Raw genomic sequence first — 6,446 nt, forward strand, 5'->3', positions numbered from 1 at the left:
TTCACTAAACAAGCTTTTTTAACAAAAATGAATTTGTGAGTTAATTTTCCGCCGAATAATTAGATTTTGTAAATCAAAATTACTAAAAGATTTGTCTTTTTTAAAATTATTATTTGAAAACACAAATAATATTGTTCTCTGGATGTTGTTCGATTGGCTTTTGAAAATTAACTAATTGAAACTTGTGTGTCCTTTGTAACACGTGTAAACACTTGAACGAGAGATGTGAGATTGTATGTGTGTGTTTTTATATGTCAGGGTGTGAATACTTAAATTGTTGATCTTAAAAGGAAGTCGATATTAATTGTTTGTCAAAAAGTGTAAAAAAATTACATATGAATCATGTAATAGGTTGTGATCTGATCTAATGTTAACACTGTTAGAAACATTTATGAGAATGAGACAACTCTCCGCGAATAACCTTCTAAAGATGCAACTTTCATGATATAAAATCTTTGGAGTGAAATTAAATGAATGGGCGTTTTCTATAGAGTGTTGTACTAGGGTACTTTTGAAATTTTTTTGTTTGGGATTCTTGTTCGAAACTCTACAAAATATACACAAATCCAAGACTCTACCATTCAATATATATATATATATATATATATATATATATATATATATATATATATATATATATATATTGAATAATTCTGAATTTGATGTCGACATATGTATTAACAAAGTCTAGTAATAGGGCATAACATCAATTAAAAACATGAATTTTTTTCAAAAACTTATTTTAAATCCATACGTTTCGGCCATAATCCTAGCTTTCTTTCAGTGGAAACTAAAAACTAAAATTAAAAAACAAAAACAATTGAATTGGAGTGAAAAAATAAATAAAAAGAATAAATAGTACTTGCAATTAGTTAATCTTAGTGTTAAATTTTAATAATCTATGGTATCAAGATATGGTAATGCACTACATACTATGTATTATAAACATTAAACTGGTAATTACACAATATTTCCAAAAAATACTTATTTAAAAAATCACAAATAGATAGTGTGTTGTTCGTAGACTGGTTGAAGATATAATGGAAAAAAGACTTTTTTAAAAAATATTTTTACCAAAATTCTACACATGTGTGGAACGAATGTAAATCCTTTTCGTGACGTTTTTATTGTTTTGTGAAAAATTTAGAAATACTATCTTAATAAAAGAGATTTGTGTCGCACAGTTGTCGTTATAATACGCTAATTATTTCTTATTTTTATTGTATTAAACATAAATATTGGTTGGAACTACACATTAATCATCAGTGCGTTATACCAAACAGTCGAAATTCGACACACACATAGAAACGCGTCGCCATTTGGCATAAGAAACATCTAGCAGCGTGGTGCGGGAAATTTGTTAAATCTTCAAGAATTATACAATAATAATTGTGTGTAAACTTTAATAAAATTAATAAAAGTTAATGTGTGGATAAAATATTAATTTGTGAAATTAAAAACAAAACTTTGTATGTAAAGTTTTAGTGAATAAGAGAATCAATGGTGTATAATATGAAATAATAATTTGCTATAACCATAATTACATGGAAAATCGAGTGAACAAACAAGTGAACTCTTAATATTTCATATGATTAGTACTTACACACACAATCATTAATTATGGCTCAAAAAGTTATATCATAAATATTAAATATATTTTTAATATTTTATATCCTATAATCATAAAAAATAATATGTAGTCTGTAATAAAATTATTTATGGCACAAAATGTTATATTGTAGATACAAAATATATTTTAACTAATGGGGTGCATGGGAACGTGCCTTAAGGCAAATTGCTGGAACTTCCCGTACCGTAATCAAAAATCTTGGTACGGAACCAAAAAAAAATTACACAAAATGTGTACACATTGATAAAATCTCTATAAAATATCTGATAATTTGATGTACATATGTCCAATAAACATTTTTGGCCGCTAAATGATATTTTTTTAACTTATTTTTATTGAGAGTCCATAACCCCTGAACCTGCCTTCCCAAAAATCAGTTAATCATCTTGTCAATACAAGCAAAACCTTTTTTGAATTATTAAAATCGGAAGCTCCGTTCTCTTAAAAACTGAGTTACAGTTTTTGGGACTTTTTGCTCCGTATCTACGGCACGGCTAAACCTGCCGCCGCCAAAAACTAATCAGCACGTCTCCTTATCAATACGAAACGAATATTTTTTAAAATATCCAAATCGGTTTATCGGTGTTCCCTAAATCGTCGACGAAAATTTGTATCCGCACACACACATACACATACGCACACACACACATATACATCCATTTTTTCTAAGGCATGCCAGAATATTCAGAAACCTTCAATACGTAAAGATATATAAAAATTTTCATTTTCGATTTTTTTGCGATCACTATAACTTGACTAAATCACATAGTCAAAAATATTTATTTAAAGTAATGATGTGCCAAGTCGAATCAAGTGAACGACTTGTCAGATTTTACATTTCACATTTCAAGTGAACGACGATCAGATTTTACTTGATTCGAGTCAACTCGTATCAAGCCGCAAAATATTTACTGTGATAAAATATGTATTAAGGTAAATGTACACTATTCCGGGATAGTACATTTCTACGGGAGTTTTTCATTTTGATCGCAAAATAAGAAAACGGTCAATAAATAATAATTCTATTCAATAGCACATCAATTATAATTTGAATCCTAATAAAATAGTACGATTTTCGAATTTAAATATTAGTTTTTAAAGCCGTAAAAAGCTTTTGAAAGCATCGGTCGTAACCCGATCGCCATTTCGTACTAGCTTGTTAGCGAGTTAGGTTATGTGACGGTTCCATTGCTTAAGGTTTTTATTCGATTCCGATAAGCTTAATCGATTCAAATGTGTGAAATTTTTGATCAGTAATAATAAGAGATTAATTTTATAGTTAAATCGAGTAAATATTTGCCAAGAAATTGTGAATTTCATGACTCCCGCAATTAGGTTCACACAACTGAATCAGTGAACGTAATTCCGTGAGTATCCCGCAATTACGAGAAGTAGACTTGAAATAGTTTTATCTTTTATTTTCAACTGTGCTTAAATTCGGCGGCGTTTCTGGTGTTATTAAGTTTGTTAATGACTACAAAATACAGTAACCTAATTACGGTATATGTTTTTTTTTTAATTTCTAACCCTAATAATTGAGTTTGAAATGACTACTCTTTTGTAAGAAAGTACGCGATTTTTTTCAATTATTTGCATTATTCCAATATACCTAGAATAATGTAGTAATGAGATAATCATTTGTATCTACCTTTTTATCTATGATCAATTATTTCTATTATACAAATTGAATAAAATTACAGGTATAGCCCGTATAGCGCACGGTACTTATAGGGCGCGGATTCACTAGAGCGCTGGTATGTATGTATGTATGCAAAGATCTAGGGACATTTCTGTAAACACGATAGTTTTATTCCGATTAAGCTTTTGGAATATAACCATTATATAACCTGCATATTATTAAAACGAACATACATCGTAAGTTATTAAATTAATATGAATTGCAATTACTCGAAAATAAGTTGCCGAGGCTACTCTCCAATGCAGTAACTTTTTAATAGTCTAATACAGTTTATTAAAAATTATTAAAATTATATTCAATATCAGTAAATTTATTTGGGTATGATTTTAAATCGGTCTTTCAGTTTTTCAAAGAACGATGGCTTCAATTAAATATTCACCCAAAACCCTGGTAAAGGCTTTTAAAAAAAATTGTCATAATATTGAATGTATTTTAAAGCTTCTAAAACATACAAAATTTCTAATCGAACCTAATTTAAGCTAGTAGTTATTGTTAACTTGAAAGTCTTTAAAGATTATTTCAAAGTTTTAAAGATTTACGTTTGTTGGCAGAATTGTAACTTTTATTTCAAGTTTAATTTCTTCATTTTGAGTTCAAATTTTATATTTATTTTAAGTTTATATTTTTGTTTAATTGCCGTTAAAAATTATTCCTTTATTGTTTCATTTATTTGATTTACCGAAACAGTATTGATAATGATTATTGCACTGCTATTACTACAATAATGCCAGCCTTTATTTTATTTTTATTTTAGAAGTTTTTCAACTTCTTATAATTTTATGACATTTATGAAACTAAATAAATGTTTAAAATCATATCAAAGTATTATTTTATAATTAAGGGGGTCTTCCTATGTGATGGGTTGAAAAAATCGATTTTTTTTTTCATAAATTGCTCCTTTAACATGTCTAGAATACGGTAGTAAAGCGATTTTAGAAAATTCGAAGTCGTTTTAAAGATACAACAGGTAAAAGAAAGAGCGGTTCGAAGCGCTGAGTTGGCAGTTAGAGCCCGGGTCTATTGTGTGCCGTCTGCTTTATTCCCGGCCTCCCTTTTATTCAAATATCCATTTTACACGACTTCTGGCTGTTAAAAGGGATAAAACCTATAAAGGAATAGGAAGAAAAGGAGCAGGTAAACTTACTGATAAAGTTATCCAAGAAATTACAAAATTCTACGGATTAGCAATTCGACGCCATCCAGATTCGCTTGAAGATATGAGAAATGAAGTTTGGCAACGTACTATCACAGATGTTCTTCTGATCAAAACCCTCAGCATCAATTTTGATCAGAAAGCGAAGACAGTTGGTGTAAATGGCGTAAGGCTGAAGCTAATAATGAACTGGACCAATTTCATCACGATAAACCACCTCTAATTCCGCAAATCCAAGAAGCTATCTAACCGGTTTTCGAAGATTTATCGAAAGACGAATTATTAATTCGTTGTTTAGGAGCAGAAACACAAAACAATAACGAATCTTTGAATTTTTTGATTTGGACTTTTGCTCCTAAACATCTTCATTCTGGTCCCAAAATTGTTGAAATTGCTAGCTACTTAGCAGTTATTATCTTTAATATAGGTTTTCAAGGTATTTTAAAAGTTATGTCGATTATGGGATGCCCTGTTGGTCGTGAAGCCCAAGCGTATGTTGAGAAACGGGATGAAAAGCGAATCTTAAGTCCTGAGCGGCGCGTAAGTGATGTCGTTAAACAAGCCAGGATTGACTCAAGAGCTGAACAATCTGCTTCAAAAGAGGAAGAGGAAAGAATACTCTATGGACCAGGCATCGCCGATTGAGAGTAAGTTGATATTTTAATAGTTTTTAACGGACTTGAAACTTTAAACGCGTTTTTCTCAAAACTGTGTTTTTCAAACTTTCCTCCATTGTATCTCAGAAACGGCTTGACCGAATTACTTGAAATTTACGGAACACACTCAATTCATTTGAACGCATGGAATGATCAAAACTTCGAATTTTTATAGCAAAAAACAAAAAAAAAGCCTAATTTGCAACTTTTATTTCAAATGTCTATCAAAAATTCAATTTTTTTTATATTCATTTGATTATAGGTCATTCCGTGCTTTTAAGCCTACAAATTGAAACGCCGTTTATTTTTTTTTCAGATAAGCCCATCAGCCGGAATCGTGGAGGAAGTGGGAGCTCTTTTTTTCGAGGCGGGGGTGTTCAGAGCGCTGTAACTCTAGTTTGACTGACTATTTTTAGCTGAAATTTTATGTTTATACTGTGCAAATATGTGTTAATAAATGATAAAAAACTTGAAGCTGTAAATATTTACTGATCGTAGAAAAAAAATCCTAAAATATCCCTAAAAAGCAGTCACATAGGAAGACCCCCTTAACCGTACTTTTTATAACCTATTCAACTATATTTATCAAGGCAATACGATCAAAAATGTATGCTTCGAGCGCTATCACGGAATAACGTACAACGACTCCCGGCTATAAAAATCTTGTTTAATAATAATCTTAAAGGTCTAATTATTAAAATATAACAGATTTAGTTCGTCCACTTTCCTATTTTCTCTAAAAGTCGTCTTTAAAGTCAAACGTTCCTTAACATCCCGTAATATGGTACATTTACATCTCCGAAACCGCTGGGCCTACCCTTGCCAGAAACTAATAACCACTTTCCCCATCATTGATTTCCCCGTTCAAAAACTCGATTTTTATTTTTTGCACTCTTTGCTCCATATCTCCGTAACGGCTAAACCTGCCTTTGCCAAAAACTAATCAGCACATCTGTCTATTAATAGGAATCGAATGTTTTTGAAACTATCCAAATCGGTTGATTCGTGCGTCGCACACACACACATTCATTTTTTCTGAGGTGTGCCAAAATGTTCAGAAACCTTCAAAACGTCGAGAACTGCAAAAATTTCATTTTCGTTTTTCGGCCCATTACTATAACTACCCTACGGGAAGTTAAAAATTATATATCTTATATTCATGAAAAATGATATGTAAATTGTAATAAAATTGATAAAATTCAATATATTGACTTTTTAAAAAATGTATATATTTACTCAGAATACATATTTTTGAAGTAAAACTTCTTTAAGCGCGACATCGGTGTAAATCCGTACAAATACATCGGA

The 6,446-nt window shown here is 30.4% G+C and overlaps 1 pseudogene; it reads left to right on the forward strand.

Moving 5' to 3' along the window:
- Nucleotides 1-4,546: 4,546 nt before the first annotated feature.
- On the forward strand, nucleotides 4,547-5,127 carry LOC113371442 (annotated as a pseudogene).
- Nucleotides 5,128-6,446: the final 1,319 nt, after the last annotated feature.

This window comes from Ctenocephalides felis, unplaced genomic scaffold, assembly GCF_003426905.1.
Source record: "Ctenocephalides felis isolate EL2017-DRISC unplaced genomic scaffold, ASM342690v1 CF-g0.4_SCAFFOLD_01492, whole genome shotgun sequence".
Classification (NCBI taxonomy): domain Eukaryota; kingdom Metazoa; phylum Arthropoda; class Insecta; order Siphonaptera; family Pulicidae; genus Ctenocephalides; species Ctenocephalides felis.